This window comes from Osmerus eperlanus, chromosome 2 (genome assembly GCF_963692335.1).
Source record: "Osmerus eperlanus chromosome 2, fOsmEpe2.1, whole genome shotgun sequence".
NCBI lineage: Eukaryota > Metazoa > Chordata > Actinopteri > Osmeriformes > Osmeridae > Osmerus > Osmerus eperlanus.
The window spans coordinates 4,617,082-4,628,188 of NC_085019.1; the positions used below are offsets into that span (position 1 = coordinate 4,617,082).

The 11,107-nt window shown below is 45.6% G+C and overlaps 1 protein-coding gene across 1 annotated transcript in view; it reads left to right on the top strand.

Annotated features, from left to right (window-relative positions):
• The first annotated feature begins 1,201 nt into the window (after nucleotides 1-1,201).
• The window catches only part of LOC134034222 (protein TANC2-like), a 76,857-nt gene continuing 66,951 nt past the window's right edge, over nucleotides 1,202-11,107 (top strand). Inside the window, 1 exon segment of the mRNA XM_062478616.1 lies at nucleotides 1,202-1,577. The gene's annotated coding sequence lies outside the window, so the exon portion shown is untranslated.

Here is an 11,107-nt window from a genome sequence, read left to right on the forward strand (position 1 = left end):
GGGATGGGCTATGGGTGTGCAAGTGTGTCTGTGTGGGTTTGTATGTCTGTGTGGAACTGCAGACCTGCAGAATTTTTGTGAACAAAAACATAATATCCATCATTACTCTTTCTCTGGTTTAGAAATAATGGTTCTCCCCTGGTGTGATGGCTAAACTCCCAACACAGGATAACCTCCCATGTAGCCCAGGAGAGACTGATATCTGTATCTATATCTGGTAGCCTGCCTATCTGTCTCTCCTTAACCCTGACTGTCCGGGTGCAGACTTCTAAAAACCAGCCTTGTTTGATCAACCCTCAGAATGGCCCAGATGTTTGCATTCTCTCTTAAATTAAAAGCGTTTTTTTGTTGTTGCAAGATGTAATTTCTTATGCCCTTATCACATGTTCTGATAACATGACCATCAAAGGTATTAGGAGAGGGAAATGGGATGTATGTCAGCATTTATCATTATAAAAAGATTTATCAATTAGGCTACAAACTCCCTTGTGTGCACTGCTATTCCTTGTAGTTAAAATAATGTTTGAACTGTAATTGAGATAAGCTCATGTACGAAAGGCATGAGTGCTAGACAGATACTATCATCAACCTTATATGATAATCTTCAGGACAAGTCACAACATGGATGTGTGATGACCGTGTAGTCAAGAAGATAAGCCATTATTTCTCAAGAATTTTGACAAAACAACCCTACCGGCATGTGTTCCTGGTAGAGACGATAGATTAGTAGGATAGTCAACTTGGAATAGACAGTTCCTTAAGTGACAGGACTCTTGACTGATTCATTAAGTTTTGCCAGATCCCCACCTGCAAAAGCATTTTAATGACGTAGGTTTGTGATAGCCTATATCCTCTAGTGTTGAGGTGTATGGGCTATCCCTAAAATGTGCTAAAATCATTTTTTAAGGTTAGATTACATCAAATCCTACATTTCCAATGGAATATAAAGCAAAGACCAGTTGTGGATGTGTAGTAAACCTATACGCACAGATATGATATCTTGATGTTACTTAGGCTATTATATGACTTGTAATTTTATTTTAAAGTGTGTAGGCTACAACATGAAATGCTAAAAATCCAGTAAACAGTAGACAACACATTATTGACCTGCATCTTCCCTGTCTGTAGGCTACATTAGGATACAAACGGAGTCGAGCGCCCGCCTCCATAATGTATAATTAAGCACCTCCCGCCGAAGAAACCTCATGCCACCGTAGAGCACTCGATCAGCACTGTTCGGTCGTGGAATTGAGTAGGTCCCTGTAGACTGGTGCGGTTTCGTTAGGTACAAATCAGTGCTACGTTTTCTTTTCCTTTGTGGCTATTAGCCATTGACTTTACATCAAATTGAAATTTATTTTTTGTTTGGAGGCTGGAGCAGGCGAAGAGGGACACTCGCGTGCAGTATCCCATTCAGTCAAGCAACGCTGGGGAAGGCTCTGTTGAGACACAGCTGCCCTCGATAACCCAGCCAACGGTTATTAAGCTCCATTTGCCTTCTCCGGACGTTCAGTTCGGTTAATTGTTGGACATTTCTTGTAACGGGAAATTTACAGGAGTGGAGGAGGAAACGAAAGGTACGTGCTGTGTGTTGGCAATGCGCCGTCGTTTTGTTTACACCTTGACGTGATGAGTCCGACCTTACGCCAGGCAGTACTGTTGCCTTGCCAGCCACAGTATCCGCAATGAGGTATTCTACCCTGACTGGATCTAGTCTAGCTATCTAGTTAACTGCAGTACCAGTAGCATACCTAACGTTAGTTGTAGCTTTTTGACATTTACCTGCTTTCTGTCGTCCACATTGCTGCCAATATTCATAGCCACATATATGAAAATATAGTATGCGCATTTTACTTGTTATTAAGCCTCCAATATATGACGACCATGTCGCCCGTATAAGCCCAATGTCCAGACTGATTGCTCGGCTTAGTAGCTGTGTGGCTAGTCTAGGAACGTTTGTAACAGCAGCCTGTCAATACTGCGTTATTGTTTCTGTAAAGTGCATGGTGATAAAACTCTAATAGTTTTTTTGTCACCTTTCATATACTATTATAATCGGCCTTGAATCGCTATGCAATAATTGAATTATCCCGCACAAATTTTAGAGCACGGGTATATGGGTTGAGTGGTTTATCTCACACAGCCCATGTTCACTGACGGGATGCAATCATCATTACTCGGCTTATCACTTTGCCATCAGTGTCAAGCGGAGGTAGACGTGTTAGAATGTCTGACTGTATGACAGATGAGGTGGAGGAAGCAGGGAAGCAACCATGCTCATGCGGTGTCTTCATGCAGTTAGCTGGCGTGATGTTCCCTCTACGGGGTTACCATTTGGAAACGTGTCTATCTCGTATTGAAATGGCTCTGCGGAGCAAACAGCTCTGTTGGCTAAATGCCGGACAGCTAATATAATAAGAGTCAGCATGAATAATTACTACATTGTAATTACACAGACTTTCGATGTAGCCTTAAGAAGTGCTTAAGAAAACCCTAAATAAAGCCAGGTCATGATTCTAATACCCTTAAACAGGAGAGTGACTAAGTGGTAGCTAATACAGCAGACCCACTCAACTTAAATAATCACAGTGGGGCTCGGGCCCAAGGGTGAGATTTTTATGACTGACGCTCAGCCATTTCTACCAAACTTTCATTTACACGCCTTTGGGCAGCTGTGGAAAAGTGATTAGGGGAATGGATGTGCGGTCTGGGGTTGAGGGTTTCAACCCCAGGGCAAGGTACTCTACCGCCCAAATTATTGAGCTGTCTCTCTCAGCAGCCTCGTCAGGCAAGCAGGGCATCATGATGATGGAATCATCTAGGATTGGGCTGTCTGTCTAGGAAATAACCAAATCATAATTAAGTCCGGCCAATTGATTTAGCGGCTGTGCTGGGGTGGTTGAATCCTTATGATGAATAGGTCTGGTGGGATCTTACCAAAACAGCAGGCAAGAGGCCATGGGGGTTTATGACATTTACTTACTTTGGAAGCCTAATTCTGCTTTCTAACCTGTAATGAGTGAAAAGATTTGGAAGAGTAAAGGATTTACTGGCTGCAGAGGGAAGCTAATTAGATCTGATGAAGAATAAATGGGATTTTGGCAACTAGCCTACTTTCATAGTCAGCAGTCCTGAAAATGGTTAGCTATCCTGTTCCTCCAAAACCTTACTGCAGTAGCCAGTTTTGATGCTTCACTAATGCAGGCTTCAATGCAGCTCTGGTCAAGGCGGATTTACAGAAAAACACACAGCTTGTCAAAACGAACAAGCTCTTCAGAGGTAAAAACCCCCCCAAAAAGATTTCCCATGATAACTCCAGTCATAGAATCCCATCGTGTTTCTTTAATTCATAGATGTAACAAGTCAGGCTGTTGCCAAGGATTTTGATAGCAATAATGATGTCAGCAAAAAAAGCTTTTAGGCTGGTGTTGGTGCTGTTCCCACTTAGAACTGTCCCGTTGAGAAACCACCACTCAGTTAGTTCATGCTTCACTCAGTGTGCTTAGGAATGGTTTGGATAACTGGTGGGCTTAAAGTAATTAAAGCATAAACACAGTTTGCCATACTGCTTTTCAGATTCAGGGAATCTTTGTAAATTCAGAGGGTTTTCTACCGGTGTTTATTTACCTGCTGTATGGCATGCCCAGCAAGTTGCATGCCCAGCAAATCTCACCCTCATCCACCACCATAGCCTCACCTTCAGTTCCAATTTAAGATATAATCTACCGTGTGTGTGTGTGTTTACTGCCTGGCCAATATAAGATAGAAGGAGCTGCATTCATCAACGACACGCTACAAACACCTTCCACTGTCCTTCTCTGACTATTCCGTTGGCTCTTCAGTTGTAAGCATGGCTTAAACTGCAGGGATCAATCATGCTTCTTGCTCCAGAACTTGTTTGAATGAAGTCGCATGAGGTGTTGCTGTCTACTGCGATACTGTTACCTATTACAGGGTTCATTTTTGAAAGACCAGACACCTTTTTTAAACACCAGAAGTCTGCTTCATGTGGCGGTGTGGTTAAGCCTATAACCTCCACCACAGTGCTTTTATAGCCTACGTCTGAACGGTCTTTGGTCCAATGTTCGTCTTCTGACTCCTTTATTGCACTCTCGTCTCCTGGCATGTGCTCAGATTATCTGGCTGCTCAGTGGCTCAGCAGCTGCTAGAGTAAACACACAGGCTGACCTGGATGGGATTATCTGTCTTCAATCTATTGTTCATGAAGACTAATGCAACTGGGATGAACCTATGACCCCCATGCTGACAAATATCTGATTGATTGATTTATTTCTTTGAAGTGCTTATGACATTTGGGAATTTGTATTTGTTCTTGCCAGTAGCCCACTGACACAGGATAGCCTTAATATTGGTCTGTGTTGGGGAACATTGGCTTCTAACCGACTTCGCTTTCTGTGCTTGAATTTACCTTGTTTGCCAGAAGCATTACACTGTGTGTTGCTGTGCTAAGCTCAGTGATGTAGGGAGGCTCACATGGAAGTTGCAGGTTGGCCTTTCAGATCCATCTAAATGGACTTTCCATATGTTTGGAAAGCTGTTATAGTTATACCAGACAATCTTTTTCTGCAGTGTCAGCAAGGCCTCCTTCAAAGCTGCTCACGTTCAAAGACATGGGGGAAGACATTTGACCTCTCTCACTTTGAACATTGTGTTGAGTGGCTGAATTAACCACAATTCTAGCCGGGGTAGTTATCTAAAACTTAACCACATTAGATCTGTTCTCCTCTACTTACCCCATTTAGAAGTTTCTGGAGTAAAGGGACTCCTGCCAGTGTCTGAGAGGTTGTGTTCAGGCCAACTTGTGCGACAGCCCCACTTTCTTGACCCTCAATTACCCACAACCCCCTGCAGGTGGTCTCCCTCTGCGGCTGCCTGGCGCTTATCTCCTCACCCAGAGGGGGCCAGAAAATTCTACTACCCACAATCCCTCAGAACACAATTCAGCTGGCCTGGCAGACAGACTGGAAAGGACAGGAAGATGTAGAGGAAGAATGCAGTGTGTCAGCTGTGTTGCGTGTGTTTGGCATCCTTCACCTTTTCCTCTCATCTAAGCAGAATTCCTGTGGGCAAATTTTAATTACTTGTCAGAACCACTCAGCTTGGCTAATAACATAAAATACTAACAAGGAGCCTGGATGGTCTGGGGGAGACGAGACCACACATAGGGATTAGGGTGCAAATGGCCTGTTTGCATTGGCTTCGCGCGTGTGTGTGCGTGCGTTGGTTAGTGTTTTGTTCCTGTGTGTGTGCTTGTACTGTACGTCTTCCGTTTGTTGTTTCTTCTATGTAGGCCATTGCTGATCTGGTCCTTGAGAGCAGAAACAGATGAGCCATTTTGTCGCAACACAGTATTGTTGCCTGTTTTGAGAACCAATATTGAAACCAGAGTCTCCATCCACAGAGAGAGTGTTTAGATTAGCGAGGTTACCAAAGCACACAGTCAGTGCCCCCCCCCTGCAATAATAAGATAAGATCAAAGCCAATCGCTCGTTCACTCCCTGAAGAGTTGCTTAGTGCCACATGAGATGGTGTTTACTAATCATTTCAACATTAGTAATCCCACATTATACCTGGGCGAATTTATACTTTCAGGTCACATTTTGTACTAAAAGTCCACACCAGACCAAGACCAAGACCACAATGGATGCTAGTTCATGAGGCTCTGTATTTGAACTGACTATCGAGCACTTCCTATATCGTAGACACTATGATCTATGGCTTTTTGATGCGGCGGTGTTTACTCAACAACACAAAGACTCTGCTCAGCTGGGTTACGAAGGGGAAAAAACTGAATTTTGTGAGCGTCAGGCAACCAGGCCTGTTGGAGCATCACAATCTGCAGTTTCAGGATTTATCCTGGAGAAACATTTTTCTCTCTGTGTATTTTATGCAGTTGCACAGCAGTTTAATTGAAACGGACGACTGAACAAACAACACAACCGCCCAGTATCCACAGCAATGTGTCACCTGCTGTGCACCTGGGAGAAGAGACATAAGACATGCCACTCATTCTCACTGGACCGCATCGTTTGCCTAATGGAGTGGATTTGTCATCCGTCCTGAATGTTATCAGGGAAGGATGAGTGCAAGCCAACCAGCATCGGGGCTTGTGGACTTGTCAGAGAGGGTGGTGATTCAGCCACGTCAAGGCATGTGTCACAGTATCTCCGCAAGGAGGAGGAGGAAAATAATGGTGATTGAACTTTTTCTGAAATTGAAAAACATCACACTGTGCCTCATTTCCTATGTTTTGCCTACAACTGCGGACCAGGAGTATGGCAGTCATCTGATCCAGCAGCTCCATGACAGGCAGGAGCCTCAAGGAGACCATGGCATCTTTTGTTAACTCCAGTGTAGTCCGGTCTAGCCTGGTCTGTGTTTGGGGAGTGTAATGTGCAAGGGCGCCCTAACCACTGTCCTCTCTAAAGATATGTGAAGGCAGTTTGAACCACCCCTCTCTCTCCTCCCCCTCCCACTCACCTCTTAGCTCTGTTTCTCATTACAACCCTGGTGGCATGACGCTATGTGTCACCCTGGACTCGACAGCCACCATCAAACAGTATAAATTCATGTTATTCTTAAATGAGAGTGGGCAGTCCACACCCCCTCCCTGTTTGTATTCCTGTCATTGCTCTGTAGGCTGAGAGACAGACGTGTAGGGAGGGACAGAGTGATACAAAACATCCACAGAAACAGACGGTCCTGGTCGTCCGGCACTGGAAGGACAGTGACCGTTTGTGACGGGCAGTTTGGCCAGAGGGCTAGAGAGCTCAAAAGCTAAGCTACAATTTTCCCGCTGTTCCAACATGGCTGGCCAGTATTATTAATCTCTGTATTTTCCATACCATTTCCTAGCCCCTGTGTCTTTCACCACCAGAAACGAGTTCAGAGCCAGCACCACTTCCTGCTTTTGTGAAAGAGAAAGAATGATGAGCTCCATACTTAACTGTTTCTGTGCTGAAATGCCGCAAACTGCTTCCATAGAAATGGTCTGTTTGAACTCTGAACTCTGCACAAAGGGGATTCAGGGAGGTAACAAAGAAGACAGTTGTCTTTTGGCCTTACATCTTTCTCATCAGTAACAGTTGACAGTTATTGCCATTTTTACAACATGTCTGTCCAGTAACCTTTCACCCTGCTTGCCAGAGAGGGTAACAGACTTCCATTGTGGTCGTTGGCACGTAGAACAAAGGCAAAATACTTGATTGAATAGATGAAATACATTTTAATCCAGAGTCAATTTGTTTTGCTTGATTTCTAAGACTTTTGGTCTATGGTGTATGAACTATGCTTGGTTGTGCTACAGTAAAAAGGTGTGACTGTGTCACAAAAATGTTGTCACCTTGACTTATACCGACCTTTTAACTTCTCCTTTGAAGATTGTAAGTAAGAAAATAACGACGTTTTTTTCCAGTGAAATGGCAGCCATGGCTCCTCTTTTACAGATCAATGGCCATATCTCTTTTTTAGCAGCAGACATCTGTTTCCTTTGCTGATAATAGAAGAGAGACACCATCTCCAGACAGACAGCTGTTTGAGCTTGCAGTAGCACCGACATGTTGATTTACTGGTTCCCTCAAGGATAGCATCATAAAGAGAAAAGAATCTCTGTCGGACTGTTCCTCTCTGCTGAGACGTGTGTGGTGGTCTGCAGGTATGCCCACACACTGAATACAAAACACTGAAATAAAAGATGAAGCCAATTTGAGTCGGATTCAGTGATGTAGATGGATTTTCCTCTGAGCCAACACACTTTTAGGGTTTAGTGGCTCACATTGGCACTGAACCTAACGGCTGGATGGTGCCCTTCCGATGCGGTTGTTTAGAATGGATGGTTATGTTGTGTATGTGTCCCACATCTGTCTAATGTGTGTTTGTGTGTGTTTGTGTGTAGTTCACAGAGATGAAATGGCTGCTGAAAAGCATTAGTACAATGCTACTATACTAGACTGTGTCCAAATGCATTGGCTACCTGCCCCCTCCCCCCAGCCTCCTCTCTGCCCTTTACTGAGCTAATAGCACTAGCCTCTCTCCCCTGTGCATACAGTCTCCCGTCCATACGTTTCTCATCAGCTCGCTATCACACACATTATGCCAGCAACCCTAGCACCCCCCCCCCCCCCCCCCTGACTCCCTTTTCTCATCTGCTCCCTAAAGGCCTATCGTTCCATAAGCTTGCAGTGATCAGTGACTTTGAACCTCCTCCAGCCAGCCCATGTGACCAGCAAGCACTGTTTATTATGCAGGTTTATTCAGTGGAGGGTGGGGTGGGGGGGGGGGCTGGCTTTCAGCACGTCCCCATTCTGTCGCTTCCGCTGGAGACGCAAGAAGGAAGAAGGATCTGGTGGTGAGAATCTCAGCACATCAATGACGCTGATAGCGCAAGAGAACGCAGAAAGAGAGAGGAAGAAGGAGGTGGCGGGGAGGGGAGGGGGGGGAGAAGGAGAGAGAATCTTTTTTCAGAAACCTTTGTTTTCCATTCTTAGCACTCCCAACTAGGACTGTACACTTTACACTAGATTTAAAAAAGATATGCAACACATGTGTAGGCTATTGTGAGGCCATACCTCATGCTGTGGCATATTTGTATTTCAGTGAGAGAGTATAATGGCTTGCCCTTATTAGGACAATTTCTTTGGTGAGACAATAGGCTGGGGACAGTCGGTACAGTACAAAAGGATGGTACTGGTGTTGGGGGGGCAGGGCGGGGGGGGGGGGGGAGAGGAGGAGGAGGAGGATGACCTCCTACTGTGGGGCCAGTGGATGCCTGCACACTGCTGTATAATTAATGAGAAAGGCCTGGACTGAAAAAAATGCCAGAGACAGGGAGGGAGCCTGCACCCAATACCCACTCAGAGAGGAGGGGGAGAGCAGGGGGAGAGGAGAGACGGAGGGCGGGCGGGCGAGGGAGGGAAGAGACAGAGAAGCAGCGAGAGAGTGTAGGCAAATATAGAGCTAGAAAAGAAATACAATAAGGGTGTAGAAAAAGCAAGCCAAAGGGAAATTAGAGACAGGGAGAGAGGGAAATAAAGAGAGAGAGAGGGAGAGTAGTCGAAGGAAGAAAATAACCTGAGAGGGAGGAAGTGGATGGAGATCCATGTGGCAGAGTGCTTGGCTGTGGATTTCACGTCATGCAGCTAATAGGGAAGCAGATAGACTGTATGCTGGCTCATGTTCACAAAGAGGATCCTGAAGTGCTGCCTCTTCCTTGTTGTTGTTTCCTGCTTGAGAATCCAGCTCTGAATCAAACAATGAGACACTGGTTCACAGTTGGAGCTGTAGGTAGCCCGAGGCATGAACACCATCCTGACGCGCTCACCAGGTGTTTACGCAAGAGGAACTGCCGTCTGTGTGTGTGTGAGTGTGTGTGTGTGTGTCACACCTGTTCCTGTTGCAGGGTGTGTCTTCTACTCCTAGATTAGACGGATGCAGCCTCAATGTTTACTCTCCTCTGCCTGCTTCTGGATGGCGCACAGCAGCACAAAGACACCATTGTTTATCCCACGCTGCCTATGAAAGAGCTGCTGCTTTATCTGAAGTTATCTGTCACATGCAACGGGAAAGAAAGGATTAATAACAGGGTAGTAGTAATATAAACATGTAATACAGTACTCCTGTGAACAGGGAAACGGAGGTAGGCCTACAGGACGGAACACTTTTCCTGTCATTTGAAAAGGATGGTGTAGAAAAGGCCTGAGTGGCTGTCATTATTGTTGGTCTGAGGGGGGTGAAGTTATACTGAATTTAATTGAATACAATTGAAAACAAAGCAAGGGATCCAGAGAGCGGAGATGAAATCAGCAGAAGCGTGAAGCACGCTTCGAACGAAAACAAAATTTAAGTTCGATAGAATCTGATTGACTTCAGTGAAACACGAACAAAAGCTTTGTGAGAGTGTATGACTGGATGACATCACTGTCAGTGGGAGGGGCCTGAACCATGTAGTCACTCTTGTTTTCTCCAGGCCTTGACCTTGGAGGACACATCTGGAGAAGAAGGGTTTATTTAGCCGTAGCGGACGTAGCGGTTATCACAGCCAGGGATCTCAACTGTGCCTCAGCTAGCCTAGCGGATTCTACAGTCCGCTAGCAGATCTGACACGCTAGCAGGTCTGGTATGAGAATGTCTTATCACAATGGGGATCTCCACCCTCAACTGAGGTTATTACATCTAGTTTTGCTGCGGATGCTAAGCTAGCACGTCTTAGGCTAGCAGGTTTTGACCGATGCCAGAAAGAGCTGGAACAGCAGTGTGAGATAACAAGCTCCTCCTCTGGCCTCGTCAGCTCTGATTCCTATCTCCTGGCCCGTGGGGAACGAGGCCCTGAAGCACTTTCTAATCAACTCCCAATCAACCTTCATTCAGCTCTGGAGAAGTTTTTCGATCATTTCCCAATCAGTCTGTCTGAGTCCTCCCTCCTCCTCTCGTTCTGTGGATCAGTAGTGGTGGCTTTGCCGGGACTGGAGAGTTCCCTGTGGCACATTTCTGGTTTTCTCAGATCGATGAAGGCCACTTGTGGTGTGATTAAAGATAACTGCCAGAGTGTAACTTGTCTGTCCTGCTGAAAGAGGTCTGCAGCCCGTCGTTCCTGCTAGGACTGCTCTCCTCCAGCTCTGTGAGGCCTGGGGCAAAGCACACAGTCGGAAGAAAGAACCAGAGAATGTATCATCGCAACCTACAGGGCACAGACTTAGGACATCACAACTAGAACCACACCACGTGATCCCACAATTGAAATGGTCGGCCATCATTTGTAGAATGTCATATTGCAGACTTATGCTCTTAGATCTGTAGGTTGTGTCGCCCCAAGGATGCTTTTTTGTGTGAGTGAAGCAATGTGCTGCTATACGTGCAGGAAACGCTGGCTGATAAGAGAACACACCTAGCAAGCTGGTCAAATCCCGCCTCCTCCTCTGCAGCCCACCTAAATAAATCATCATGTCGTTACTACCGGCTACTGCATGGCCGCTTCCTGGAATTTGCTTCAAACTACCGTCCTCTCCGTACACACCCACATTAGTCTTGTCTTCTGCCGTCTTCTGATCTCTGCTTCCTCACTTTCTCCCTGCTGCTCCATTCCCTCTCT